Here is a 15,543-nt window from a genome sequence, read left to right as displayed (position 1 = left end):
CCACAGACAGAACGAGCAGTTTGGCTCAGCAGCAGCATGCGTGAGCCTGAACTGATCCCGGATCTGCTCATCCTAATTAGCTCTCTGCTCTTAATTGGGAGGGGGATGAGGAGGGGGAGGAAGGAAAGTGTACTTCGTCATCGGAGGACGTGTTTGAGGACCAGAGGAAGGGGTCTGATGGTGTACAAAAGGCGGTGGAGTTTGCAGCGGTTGTGGGAGAAAATGACACACATCAGCGCTCTGGCTTTTGTTGTTTGAAAATGAAGTCAATTCAAAGCGGTTGCTGAGATGATTCCAGACCAGCCAGACAACATCCTGGGTTTTTATTTATAAGAACAATATTTTACTAGGCGCTAAAACAATATCAGAATAAACAATATCAGAATAAACAATATCAGAATAAACAATATCAGAATAAACAATATCAGAATTAAAAATCTTCCTCGTTCTTTGATATTTCTAATTTTCCTTTCCTCGCTTCTTAAAAAAAATACCTGTCCTGCCCCCTCCCGCGCGTAACAGCCCGCGTTTAGGCTATTGTGAAGTTTTATAGCACAAATATGATGTTAAGCTCCTAAATCCTTATGCAAATCAGCCCCTCTGTAATACCCTTAATTGAATACATGCATATTTATCATCTTGCGTTCTCTATCTGCTATAAGGCTGGGTTTATACATTAAACATAGCGGCAGCGGGCATGTCTGCGGGCGTGTATGAAATATGATATTAGGTGGTAGTGTAAGATTAAGGAAAAAATATCAGTTTGTATGTATTTGTATCAGAGGAGCCGGACTGGCTTGTTTCTGTGATTTGATTTAAGTCACATCTCAGTGCGCAGAAGAGGAGGAACACGTTTACACAGAATTTAGAGATGATTTATGCAAATGTAGGCCGAGGTCTGCACGGGCTATATATGTTGGAATATTCTCAGTAATGTGTGTTCACAATATTCACAGCAGAGGAGGAGAAAACTCACAATATGATAATTAACAGCGGTATCAAGCGTGTTAAGGCAGAGTTGAAATAGTCCAATATTTAATTCATCTATGGTACATTTATTTAAAAAGGTAAAACTGAATTAATTAGCCCAACACATCCTGCTCCTCTCTCTCTCTCTCTCTCTCTCTCTCTCTCTCTCTCTCTCTCTCTCTCACTCACTCACGCACACACACACACACACACACACACACACACACACACACACACACACTTTCCTTTTTTTTCAAACATGGGGGCAGTAGACTCACATCTTCAATGCTGAGAGATAAAAAGATGCAAGGAAGAGAATCAAAAGGCAAAACCATCAGCAGCACCAGTCACCAACCAGTCTGTTGTCAGGGAAGCATTATTTATGCTTTATACATACTGTACTTCCATCACTTTGTTCCCACTCACCCTGACATACAGTGTGTTACAAAAAGGCAACCTCACTGAGATTTTCAGCATTAAAAAAAGTTGCGCAACTCTAAATAAAAAGGTTAAATCTAGCCCTCCTCTACATCCTCTGTGCTGAACAGATTTCAGACTGAAATCCAGGAGGCATTTCAGAGTATTCACCAAAGAATGCCTGATCATTTTAAAACACATACTAATGATGAGATTAGAAGCAAGGACTTACTGCTTATTCTTAAGAAAATTAATCTGAATATACTGTATTTCATTACTACTCAATTTAAGAAAAGTCTGGTTTTGGTGGGAATTGTGTATCTTTACTTAATAAGGGTTGCAGAAAGGTTCATATTTGGTTTGGACAACATGATGGTTCATGCTGAAAAATGATATAAATTTGTCCACCGTCAGAGATTTTGTGTTTATGTCACTTTATTATCTCTGGTCTTGACAATATTGCATTTTTATATATTTTTAGGTATTTTATAAATTGCTGCCATTTTTGTTTCTTAATATTAAAAAAAACCTGTTCCTGTACTTTCCACCATGCACAGCATTATGGTTTGCATAATGGTTGGTTCTGAAGTAATATATATATATATACATTAAATGTTACTTTGCTAGGCTAGATTGATATCACATCAGGGCTGTAACCAGGACTTTAGAGGTCATGATTTTAAGTCTCCTTGCCAAAAAAGTTTTTTGTTTTTGCCAACTTTAATGTAAAAAACATCCAGAAAGATTAAATTTAGTCCACAACTTTCCTCTTATAGGTGAGAACACAGTTTGAGGACAGTGAAACTCACTAATGAGACTGTTGTTTGAGGCCATGCACAAAGGAAATACACCCTTATATGAGCTTCCACAGACAAAACATGGTATTTATTATGAGAAATATTAAAATATGACCTGATATCAGGCTCATGTTATTGTAAAGCTGTTGTTTAATTACAGCAACAACAAGTTTACAGTGCACTAATCCTAATAACCGCTATGGAACTAATAAACTAACAGTGTGAGCGACGAATACTTTGTGGAAAGCATATGCCCCTGTGTGTGTGTGTGTGTGTGTGTGTGTGTGTGTGTGTGTGTGTGTGTGTGTGTGTGTGTGTGTGTGTGTTAGGGGGTGTTGTTGCTGCTTGTCGACAACTAAAATGCTGATGCAGCTCCACTGATTACTCCTTGTCCCGTAATGATTTCCAAACGGGGCAGCCATCAATAACACAAATCTGCATTTCTCAGAAAAACATCACCCTCGTTGGGCTCCTGGCATCTTTTTGATCCCCCCACCCCCCACACACACGTTTTTTAATTGTATTCTGCATAAAGGTACAGGGGAGGCATCGGGTGCGTGGCTTTAATGGGATGCTGCTGTGGAAGTGGGGAGTGGGTTACATGCTCTCTGAGGAGAGCTCGGCTGTAATTAAGAAAGGGAACAAAGCAGAGGAGACTAAAAACACATGAAAGAGAGGAAGCGTATCACCTAATCACTGTACGTGCACCATCCACACCGTGTAAACACACACACTTTGAATGCAAGAAAGAATCACACAGTGAACACAGAACAGTTCAGACGGCACACCTGAGCCTCTCAAATGGCAGTCTCATGTGAAGCATGCAAGGAGGGCTGTTTTCTTATGGGAGTACACAATGTACACATAATGGGAGCATCAGATTCAGTCTCATCTAAACAAATGCCATTTTAAACTCTGTGTGCTAGTGCCCGCCAACCTGAGGCCCAGGACCCCCTGAGGGGTCACAAGATAAATCTAAGGAGTCACTGAAATTCTTTAAGAACATTAGTGTGCCAAGAAGAGTAAAGTGGACCTTGAGTTTAAATTCTTCTTCTTATTCTACACATAGTACTGCTTATTTGCTTTGTTGCTGTTTCTCTGTGAGTTCCTGTGGTTCTCTGGTTCCCTATCACTAGAACCCGCCCAAGTTTAATAGGGGGTCGCAAAGCCTTCTTGATTTTAAGGCGAGTAAGACACAGTGTTGGGCTAGTTATTTAAAAAATGTAATTAATTACTCTTTTAAAAAGTTCAGTACTTATTCCTCCCTGCCAACAGTAATTAGTTACACTACTAGTTATATTACTTTTCTGCTACACCCCACAAAATTGGTAATTGTGTCCCTGTCCAAATTCAACGATTAAAATCCAGTTTTGTTTGAAAACAAAGTAATCGAATATTTCCAGCAGCTAAATGTAAGTGTTTCCATCTTCCGAAATAGTTTCCTCCATGATTACAAAAATGATCCAAGTGATTGGATTGCTGGATTTCAAATTAGATGACGGGTAACAACAAAAGTAATACTGTAACTAATTTAAAAATTTTTGGGTGGGGGTAACTAATACTATGTATTAGTAGCAGTTACACTACTAGTTACTAGGGAAAGTAATATTATTACAGTAATTTTATTACTAGTAATTACTAGCAGTAAAAACTAGCAGTACTGCTCAACGCTGATAAGACAAAAATAGGCCTCAATCTCAGCACTTCATTCATTTCTGTAAGAAGAACAAAAATGAATTAAATTGATACGTTAACAAATCTCACAGCATAAGGGCACAAAGAGCTGAACACAAGCTATATTCACAGTGCCTTCACTCTCTGATAAACAGCCTTATGCTGCATTAGAAAAGTTCAAACAACCAAAGAGCAAATAGAACAATGAGAGAAAACACTGAATTTGTCAAAAAAAATAAGTTATAATCCAAATTCCAAAATATACATAGTAAAGACAGAGAATTGTATAATAAGTAGCAAAAGAATATCTCTGCTGCCCATTTCACACAACCTTCCTGCAGTTATTGTGTTCACTGTTTGGGTTCACTGTACAGTTTATCAGTTCTCTACTGTTATTGTTATGCACTGAATATCATGTGAAATATCCATAAAATATGTCACTAAGTCAGTTTACTCAATGATTAGAAAATGGCTTACTTGAGGAAAAAGGTTGGGAACCATTGGTTAAGGGGTTAAGGGACCGTCCATGAACCATGGATTTTTGTTGCATATCATTTCCCATCAGTGCCCCCGCATTTCTTCTCATTCCTTAGCAAACTAATAAAGGCCAAAAAAATGCCCATAGAAATATAAAATAAATAAAAAACAGAAAACAACGTATCGTCAAAATGCCGGCCTTTCACAAGCTGAGAAAAACAACCCTATTTTTAGGTTTGTGACAGTGGGTTTAGTGGGAGATTTATCTAAACCTATGATGGAACACTAAATCCATCAGTGTATCTAAACAATTCAAAATCACATCAGTTGGAGATAAAAAAAAAAAATGTTATTAGGAAAACAATGATAAGTTCTGTTTCTTATAGGAGCTACACATTTAAAAAGCTGAGAAGGGAAAGTCACTCATTCACAGACATACACCAGTGACAAGGGGTTACGTCGACACATTTCTCTCAATAAGGGGCCCCAACCCACTAGGGGTGGCTCTAAAGAAATACTCATGGGGTGTCCAGAAGGTGGCATGGAGACTTTATATATCAATATTTGCTTGGAAAAGACCCCAAATGAAGATATTTGAACTCAAAAACATTACTGTGGCAGATTAGTAAACCACTGAATAGAAATATCTAAAGGTTGCATTAGAAGTCAATACATTGTTTTATTTTCCAAATCTTCAGACACTTTTCTTATTTTTTCATTGAACTTAAGCTGATCACTTAGCCTAAAATGTGGCCATAACAGATCATTCAATTAATTTACATTTCTTAACGTGCTATTTTTAAACTTAATCTAAATTGGCCAGATATGTTTTCAGGGTGGCACCTTTCTAGATCTGCCCCTGCAAGCTACAACCTCTCTATACAATAATGAGTCGGCATGTATCCAGATTTGTTTTATTGCTTATTCCCTTTGTATCTCCTGTCTTCTGTAGCAGGAAGTCACTTGGAGGGAATGAGAAGGGAAGGAATTTGGACACGCGTGAATCCTAAAAATATTAATGGCTAGAGAGATACTCTTTTCTCTTTTCTTCATATCTGAATTTGAGGGGGCAGAAAAACAGCTCTGAACCTGCAGATATGAGCTATTAACTGTGTGTTTGATGTAAAATCTGCCTTCATACATATATTTTCTGTTTATTTCTATTTGCTAAAGTTTGTACAAAGTTCCTCCGCTGGAATAAACGCTTGCTAAGTGGTTCGGTTTTATGTGTTTAGGATGTTCTTTCATCTGATAAAGCTTCCTAGAAGGAGACCTTCAAGTTACTTCATTCAGCTCCCACAGTGTTAGGATGGATAGCTGCATTGAAATCAGTTTGGTTCACAAAAGAAATAAAGAGGAAATTAAGAAAGGAAAGCATTTTAAATGTATCTGAACAAATGTAGTTAGCGGGAAAACTAAGTGAAGGCAAAATCTGCCACTGTATCATATTGTTCGATTGACAAGTGATCTCCGGGAAGTGTGGAAAAACACCAATGACTGAAAGGATCCAAAAATACACAGCAGAGAGTGATGTGAAGGACGAGCCAACAGGAATACCACTGTAATGACTCGTCCAAAATTATAGGTAGTCACAGTAATGGCAGGAGGAGAGAACGTAGGAGGGCAGCAGCGAAGAACACAGCCACTCGGAGCTAAAATACTCTGATGCCCCTTTATTCTCCACTTTCCAGCACAACATATTGCAGGAGTCACTGCTTACACCGGGGCTGTGCGTGCTCACACTGACATGGTGCTGTACAGCGGCAGAAAAGGCATGGTGCTCCAGATATGATGCAGAGCTGGAAACGATTCTATATATTAGATCATTGGTTCTCAACTGGTCTCACCTTGGGACCCACATTTTCCCATGGTCCCATGATTAAGTCGTGACCCACTTTTATAGAATTCAAACCAAGCAAATTAATTGTTCAAATAGGCTAGTAAACATACACAGTGTCAGATTTTCACCCCTGCAATCAGAACAAATTACTCTAATAATAAACATCACAACTGTGTGCTGCTGATTCAAAATGAACACCATAACTGCAAATAAATAAATACATAAATTAAAAGTAATATCCCCTAAGTATTTTTTTTTTTTTTTTGACCATACACTCCGATTCAGTCCCCACAGTTGAGAAAAAGTGTGCTTTAGATCAGTAGTTCCCAACCTGGGGGTCAGGACACCCACTAGGGGTCGCCAAAGCTTCACAGGGGATTGCGAGGCCTTCTTGATTTTAAAAGGTGTAAGAAAATGAAAAAAATATACACCATATAGACTACATATCAGCATTTGGTTCATTTCTGTGAATAAAACTAAATACATTTTTAAAGTTTAGATTATTATTTACGATCCAATCTTTGAAGAAACAACAAAAGAGCTCATAGAAAATTGCCAAGCATCAGAATTAGAACACAGAATTTGTCTAAAAAAGAAGCCTACTAAGTAGTACATAAAATATATAGTATAAAAAAAGTTCCATAAAATATCAGGAAAACTTATCTCTGATGCAATATTTAATAATCTGCTCTAAAAAAGTTTAACACAAACTTCCTGCAGTTATTGTGTACACTGTTTGGGTTCATTGTACAGTTTATCAGTTGTTCTCTACTGTTATTGATGAACACTGAATATAATATGACATATATGTAAAATACGTCACTCAGTTTACTCAATGATAGAAAAGAGGTTGTTTAAGGAAAAAGGTTGCAATCACTGCTTTAGATAGCTGGAAAGAGTATGAAATGTTATTTAGGTGATGAAAATTGTCTTTGAATTATTATATATTGCAGATTTTTTAGAGTTTTTCAGGAAATGTTGGCAAAATGTGCAGTATATGACTTCACAGTGTGCTGAACAGGTGTAGAAACTATTGTCTAAGTTGTCTGAGTATGCAGGCCCAAATGAAAAAAAAAAAAACAAACAGATCTGAGATAAGACAATAGTAAGAAGTTAATACTTCACCTCATAATAATGTTATGAAGCCACACCATCCTAGGCGCCGTAGTAGGGGTGCAGCACCCTCTAAAATCTGGCAAAATGAAAACCATGAAAATGTTTAAACCTATGTATAACGTATTCATTTTTACTGGGATTTGGCAGGAAAGAGGTTTTGTGTTCTTTTTTTTCATCAGTTTAAATAGCTCAAAATGTATGTAAAATATTGTTTAAAATTCTGAAATTCAGACAAAAAAAAAATATTATGCATTTAGTGTTTAGTATGACTTCATTACACACACAGACTTTCTCTCAGAACCCCAAGACTTCAGATTGCCACTATATTTAATGTGTGTTTATTTTGTGTAATTTAACAAGCTGTCACAGTCCTTGATTGGTTAAAGGACTTGAAAGTTGCTGTATAACTGCAGTCCATTAACTCTCCAGTGGCAAGAAATGGTATGGAAATGAATAACGGTTATTTTTTCAACATCATTGTTGTAGGCCTAAAGTTATATTCTTCAGTTACATTCTGCAATTATAAAATGTGCAGTCATCACACACATTTCGTCATCGACCTGGTGCCCTTTCGTATATTTTGCCAAGCTTTGGCTGGGCTAGCTGTGGATTTTAAATTAAAAGGTAAAAGAAAAATAATTAGAATTTAATAATGCGTGGACATTCGTTTGCTTTCCCCACCAATGTTCCTGGCTCACTCGAATGCTTGATGTGCGGTGAGAAATTTGCATTATGAGGCTCAAATGTGTTGTTTTAGACATTTTAAGTCATCTTTTGAAAGTAAAGGTTCCTGACCCCTGATCTGTCCTATATTATTAAACTGTACCATATTATTGGGTTGCTATTACTGATGTATTGACATGTTAGCAGCATTTAATTGTAATTAACATTAAATACGGTTTTGCCTAACCCTAACCCTGAAAAGCCTACTACAGATCATCCGTTAGAAAATCTTAATCTGCAAAGTAACTATAGATGTTTGGTACAAAATAGTGCAGAACAAAATTGTATTCTCAATGTGTTGTAGTTGAAGTATGAGGTGAATCAAAATGTAACATGGGTTTAATGATATATTTCTTTCTTTTTGTCATGTGTTCCCTTCTTTTGATAGGGGACAGGAGGCCTTTGACAGGAATCGAGGATGTTGCAGTTATCTATATCTTAAACACTACACAGGGTCCTCTCATGCATTCTACTGATACATTTCACTGCGAACAGAAATTTGAATTCATTATTCAGCAGATTTGGAAAATAATATTCATAGCAGTGATATTAAACTCTAATTGGGTGCAGTTTCTGTATCATACTCAATGCATGAATTGCACGCAACACGGAAATGATGTCCTGTTAAGTGCAGGAAAAATCTAAGCTGGACAGATGAATCAGTATATTAGCCACAGTGCTGTCAGTGAAAGGTTCAGTTTACTTTAGTGTGTATGTCTAATAGGCCTGTTCAAAGAGGTAGTTTAAGTCATCTCTCAGTGGGAGAGCTTCAACTGGCCCACCTCAGGTAAACTCTGAACATCTGATGAGCACTGTGCTTCATGGCTTTTAATGCTTTTCCATGGTATTAAAGCTGGGGAGGAATGAATAAGGTGCTGTGGTGAAAATCTAGATCATTCAAAATGATTGGGGGAATAAGAAAAGCAGCTTAGAATGTATGACTTTTTTACATTCTAAGAGCATGACTGTAAAAGTTCTGGTAAAAATAACAAAACAAACATGTTTTAAAAATCACAGAAATTGACAGGATTACCAGCTTTTCCCCTGATAACCGTTGTATCGTGGACAGAGATAATCAATAATTAACATTGTCCGTTTGTCTTCTTTCTCATAGAGGAGTTGTGGTACTGTTTTCCTCCTGGTTTTGTGTAGCGCCGCGCTCCCATCCCAGCCCCTGTCAATCAGCCCCAGACTGCAAGGATTACAAAAGAAGCTCATTCTGCCCCAGGAGCCCCTCTTTGGAGAGCAATTCTAAAACTTACATGCCTCTTATTTGTTGGGTCAAAGGTTAAATTGCTGACCCTCCCCTCCATTCCTCCCCTCTCGCTCTCCCCACCGTGGCCAAGCTGTACTCGGAGTCTTATATTTACATGGATTAGAGTCCTTTCACGCTGAAGAAAAGAGCTGGTTCACAGTCAAAGCCCGAGGAGCAGTCCATGCTGCCCGAGTGGCCACATTATTCACTGGCAGACAATGACCATATTGTAGTTATGTGGAAAAGGAGGGGGCAGGAGGAAAGAGAAATCCCCCCTTTGCCATGGCAAAGTCCTACACTTGTGCCACGGAGAGGGGAGGGCCGAGCCCCATCCACTTTTTCAAGCAGAGCAAACAAAGCCTGCCCACTGTGAACAAGATGAAGATGTCAAAAGCTTTTAGGCAGGGGGGTGAGACGGGGTTTAGGGGATAAACCAACAAAACAAGTGAAAAGGTCTTTTCTCAAATGGGTAAATCCTACTAAGTCTACATTTCCACATCAGATTTACTCTCTCCTCTAACATCCTCTCTCCTCCCCCTCTCAATAACCGAATCCCACCATATAGAGAAACCAAAAGAAGGAAGTTTTAAGCACAGCTCCTAATTTTGTATCACATTTGAAAACATTTGAATCTTCTTTTAGTGATTTTCAACCCACTTTCTGCAATATTTTACAGCAAGCATCCGACAAACAGAAGCTACAAAAGCTGGAAAAGGAGCTTCACATGATGAATCATACAAAAGGAGATTCTGAAAAATCACATACAAGAATCACATGCTCCTGAATGCTTAAAATGCACATTTAAAAGCTTTGAAGAATAAGAATTTCCTTGGTGCAAGACACTTTCCTTGGTTATTCTGGCTATATTAATGGCATATTTCCTTGCAGTATACAGACATACAGATATTTTTCCCCGACATGCACCTATGGCAGTGAGATGTCCCAGAGGACAGAAGCCCGAGGCACTAGGGAGTGAATGACATAAAGAGGCCTGGTATACAGCCACAGCCAATTCACATGCAAATAGGCAGCCTTGCACTGACTCTGATTAACTCCCTGTGAGTTCATAGTTTCCCTGTTAACAAAGATTTAGCCGCTTTTGAGTGAAGCGGTACATTAAGTGGAGAGACAGAGTGAGAGAGTACTGGTGGCGAACCTTACAGTAAAGCCCTCTCAGGACATAATGCAACCTCCGTCTTGTTGGCCTAATCCGCCTTGCAGATGCAGGACAGAGCCGGCACTGGTACGGGGAACGAGAAAAAGGACACAAAAGAAAGCAGCGCTCTTGTTTCTCATTCCATCCCAGCAGCAAAAGTCCTCCAAAACCCCATGACTGAACTCAGTGAATGACTTGAGATTGAGCCAGTCAAGAGCTGTGTGCCCAGTGGACTCTATGAATGATAATGGCCCATGCTGCTCTATAGCACTGCTTGTATTTGCTTATCAACAATGTCCATACAGTGCTGCAGTCTCACTGATTGCATGCTGACTAAAAAAAGCAAGAATGTTTGTGAAACAAGGACATTGTCTTTAAAGGTGTTAAATGTTTTCATTAGTGTATTGTCACCTGAAAATAAGAATAGTTGTGTTTTTGTTACCTAAGAATGAGCTGTTTTTATCTACAGATGCTGTGGGTCGCCTTCCATGTTGTACCGCTATGTTTCTACAGTAGCCCGGAACAACCCCAGCTCTTTGGCGTTTTTTGCACATTTCACAGACACTGCAGTTTCTGCTATGCACTTGGAAGGGGAGGGTGATGCAAGGTATATGCAATCTGCAATTACACCGCTTATTGCTGCTAAATCCTACACAATGGACCTTTAAATCAAAATTAAGTCAGGGGAACACCACCGAAATGAGATTCAACTAATAAACCAGTTTGGACGTGCTGTAGTTCCATTATTGGCCACTAGTTGGGGGCTCTAAGAGAAATCTAAGCTATACTAAATTCCTCCAACTTCTTTCTGGCAGTATGAAGTCAGTGCATAGTTTGTGTGTAATGTTTGGGTTTCAGCAAATAATTTATTTTCTTTTACTACATTTTTTGTATTTGATATTACAAATTATTGATCGATCCATTAAAGGACTAGTGTTTTGGATTTAGTGACATGTAGCTGTGAAGTTGCAGATTGCAACAATTTGAATACAGTTCAGCCTTCCAATGTGTAGAAACTGTTGAATGCATGGTGGTCTTTGTTACCTTATTATTTTATCTGAAGAGGGACATATAAACTGCTTTTACGAAGTCTGCCATTTTGGACCGCCATGTTTTCTACAGTAGCCCCAAATGGACAAACCAAACACTAGCTTTAGACATGTCTTAGCTGACTCAGTGTCCCCTGACAGTTTTACAATTAGCAATTAGCAAACTTCTGTGTACAATTCTTGGTCACAAAGTCCAGCTCATAGTCAAGGAATACAATTTCCACAAGACTGTGCTCCCTTTGCACAACCTTGAGATACCATGTTAAAACCATTGTTTATGCAATGGTAAGGATGAGCGTAAGAAATGTATAAATTGAGTGACTCTGCATGAATGTGACTTTTTTTGTGCAGCTTTGATTCATATAGGCTGGTTGCTGCGCCACCCCTAGCCTCAGAAGCAGCACCCTGCATGGTACTGCTCTGCTGGTGTGAAACCAAGAGAATAGCCTTTGTCAAGGTGTACTCGCTTCAATTCTCACTCATCTCCCCTGGCATAGGGGTGTTAAATTATATGCTCCAGAGGACTCCACATTCATATTTTTACAAGACCCAGGTTATTAGGCAAACAGGCTCTGCACATGTCCCCCGCTATGACAGTTTTCACAGTCAAGGATTTCGACCTTTATTTCCATCCAAGTACCGCCTGCACTCCCCTTCGCACCCCCTGTGACACACACACACACACCCACATGTACAACCACTACCACCCCTCGCCAATTCCCGCTCCCTCTCCCTCTAACTAGGCGAGAACCCCTAAGTCTGTAGAGGGTGTGATCACAGTATAGTTGCTCTGGGTGTAAGACTCCAGGCAGAACGGCTGCGGATCCGAACCTCCCAATCTACTCCATGGATTGACAGCACAGCCCTTAGCCCCCTCACCTCTCATTTTGCAGCTTTATTTATAGTTCCCCTCTGCATAGTTCATAGGGAGGGGGGAAAACTGTGTTTCTGATGACCATTTGTTCCTGAAGAGGAGACAAATTACAAATGTGAGCTTCGCCTTTGTACTTTGAAAATGCCTTTTTCATAACCAAAAACGGGCCTGATGAAAAGACCAAGGAACATCAAAGTGGTTCGCCCTCCAACAGAAAGGTTAAAAGTTGAGCTTGAACACTGATTCCCTCGCATTCTTCCTGGCTCGATTCTCATTAGCCACTCATTTTAATCAGATGCACCATCAATTAGTATGACTTTTTGGTGTGTTTGATGCTTAAAAGTTGGATCTCAAGGACGCAGAACTTTCAGCGCACTCAGACGGGAGGCAGAGTTAGCGAGGCATCCGGTGCTTGCTTCACCCACGGCTGTGTTTTTTTATTGCCACCACAGAGGAAGTGGTTAATTCTGTGACAGCCAGGGTTCAAGCCAATAGAACACGCATGTTTAAGTGCGTACATGTGAGTGTTTTTGGGGGGTTGCCTGTACGAATGTTTTAGGCACAGGAAATTGGACTAGTATCAGTTAGGAATAGGTCATTCTGTTGATTATGAGCCACAATCAGATATTGTCAGATTATTGAAACTATAAATATACACTGGTTAAAAAATTGATCTGACAAGAATAACATTTTGAGATTAAACCTGTCTCCTGGGAGATTTCTTTGATCAGTCAGGCGTGAAGATATAGGCTATGAGCTAGATTAACTATCACCAGCTCTAATTAAAAAATATCGGCATCCACTCTCGCCTTCCAGCACCCAGGAGCTAAGCCTTGGTATGGGTTAACTATGGAAAGTGTTATACTCTAAATAGATATTGTCCGTTTGGGGACTTGCAGTAGGCTACATGTTGCCGGTATGCCAACAGCTGAGACATCCACACATGTAAAGGCTGATGTGGCCTTCACATGCAAGCTAAAAAATAGAATGTGGATGATTAGAAACAACCAAAATTGCATGTTTTGCAATTCAGATTTGTAATTTTGAGAGTTTATCTTTTCTCTTATTCAGGGGTGGATCTGGAGAAATATTCATGGGGTGGTCAGAGGGTAGCATGGAGACTCTAAGGGTTAATCGCTATCATGTCATAATCATTATGTCAAGATTTGCTTGAAAAGCCCCCAAATGAAGATATTTGAACTCAAAAACATTATTGGGGCAGATTAATAAAGCACTGAATAGAAATACCTACAGGTGGCATTAGAAATCAATACATTGTTTTATTTCCAAACTTAACATTTTTTAATTATTCATTTTACATTTATTCATTGAACTTGCAGCCATAACAAATCATTAAATGATTAATTATGTCTTTAATGTCTCTTGAATCTGTGTATTTAACCCAGCGTCAATAGGCATGAAATGGTGTGTTTGTTTTAAACAATTGAGTATGAAAATTAGACTCCACTTTTGTCACTGTATCGAGAGTTGATATAACAGAATCCGGACTTGATTAGCAGAATAGAGGACACAGAGATTTATAGTGGAGATTAGCTCTGAGAGAATGATGAGAAGATGTCAGACTCAGGCAGACCAAAGCAGTGAGGATACAGCGGGTCAGAGGAAAATGACACCCAGTCTATCACCGTCTGCCTCCATAGCGCTGAGGAAGAAAAGGGAATAATACGATAGAGTGCAGAGAGCGAGCAAAGCCAACATCAAAGTTGATAGGAGGCTTACACTAACATATGGGGCCTTTTAAAAACACAGATTCTGGCTGGTTAGTGTTAGTCTTGTCTGACATGATGGACAAGATACAGTCTGACTTAATATACTGGACATCTATTTTAGAATTGATTCATATTGACCTTCAATATAACTTGCTGAAGCACTACTGGACCTTTAAATGTATCTCTAAATCATATAATGCAGCCCAGCAATTGTTTAATTCTGGTGAAAATAAGTTCCTGGTGAATATAACTGCATTTTGATAACGTGTTTCAACATGTTGCAAATTCTACAGGATTGACTGAGACTATGTCTCAGCAAAAGCTGTACAAAAGCAGTTAAATAGTAAGATCATTTACATAAACTGCACAAATTTATTAGCAGCTTTAGCAGCTTGTCTACACCCTCCTACAATCCTGATTGGGCTATAACATAATGCAATGTCTTGTGTGCAAAGTTGACCTTCCAAAGTTGGCATAAGCATTAGCGTCTAAAGTCCTCAAACATGGAAGGTTGGTCCCTATGCTTCAAAGTAGGGTCAGTTTTTCCTGTGCAGGAGTCCGTAAATTTAGCGACAATTAATATACAAAATCTGGTCAAATTAGCAATAATAAATACATAGCGTCCAGTAAGACTTACAAGAAACATTTCACATTTTGAGTTTAAATGGTGGTAGTTTGGTAGGCTTAGGCCCAAAAACTACTTGGTTAGATTTAGGAAAAGTTTGTGGTTTAGGTTAAAATAAGTACATAATGTAAGTTGTGTAAGTAACCTAACTCACTAGTCACAGTCAACACTGACTTTTGGTTTCACACAGAACACAAACAGTGGTCTCCTGAGTGAAAGTCCTGTCTTTGTTTGACCCATCTATCCACCTCCTCCATACACGGACTTTCTCGCTCTAAAGAGTGTCTCCTACATCACCTTTGACGGGACATCAAAACATTACACCAGATGGCCACGTCCAGAAATGACCCTAGAGGGGTACCTAAAGCATCTTAGTTTGAGGCGTTGGGCAACTGACCAAGCTGCCATATTTGACATCTTGGGGTTTGTGTTCACATGTGCCTAGTTGGGGCGCTACAGGAAATGTTAGATGTTTCCCACTGGTTTCAATCTCTGGAGACCATAAATACCCACAGCAAAACCCAAGTCCAGTTGTCACAGAAAAATGCTCAATGTCATTGCATTTACCATCAACATTAACAAGCCATATTATTGTAGTACAATACTATGTGCAGTACAAGACATAGTACAGCAAACAGTAAATACCATCAGCTGTTTTGTTCCAGAATTATTGGAATCAGTCTTTAAAAGTGGGACTGAAGTGCAGTTGGGTTTGGGATTGTGCAGTCACAGAGTGGCAGGGGTGGAACATTTCAATTTGAGCACAAAAAATAAGGTGTTGGAGGCAGAGAGAGCCTTGACAGAGGTGTTGGAACAGGGATCGGCTGGTGAAAGGCAGGTA

At 39.2% G+C, this 15,543-nt stretch overlaps 1 protein-coding gene across 1 annotated transcript in view; it reads right to left on the bottom strand.

The window, feature by feature from the left end:
• LOC127375919 (uncharacterized) overlaps positions 1-15,543 on the bottom strand; it is a 629,637-nt gene that overhangs the window by 324,281 nt on the left and 289,813 nt on the right. The window lies entirely within an intron of this gene.

The sequence above is a fragment of the Dicentrarchus labrax genome, unplaced genomic scaffold, assembly GCF_905237075.1.
Source record: "Dicentrarchus labrax unplaced genomic scaffold, dlabrax2021, whole genome shotgun sequence".
NCBI classification, from domain to species: domain Eukaryota; kingdom Metazoa; phylum Chordata; class Actinopteri; family Moronidae; genus Dicentrarchus; species Dicentrarchus labrax.
The sequence above is the reverse complement of the archived record's forward strand: the minus strand, read 5'-3'. Positions and strand labels throughout refer to the sequence as shown.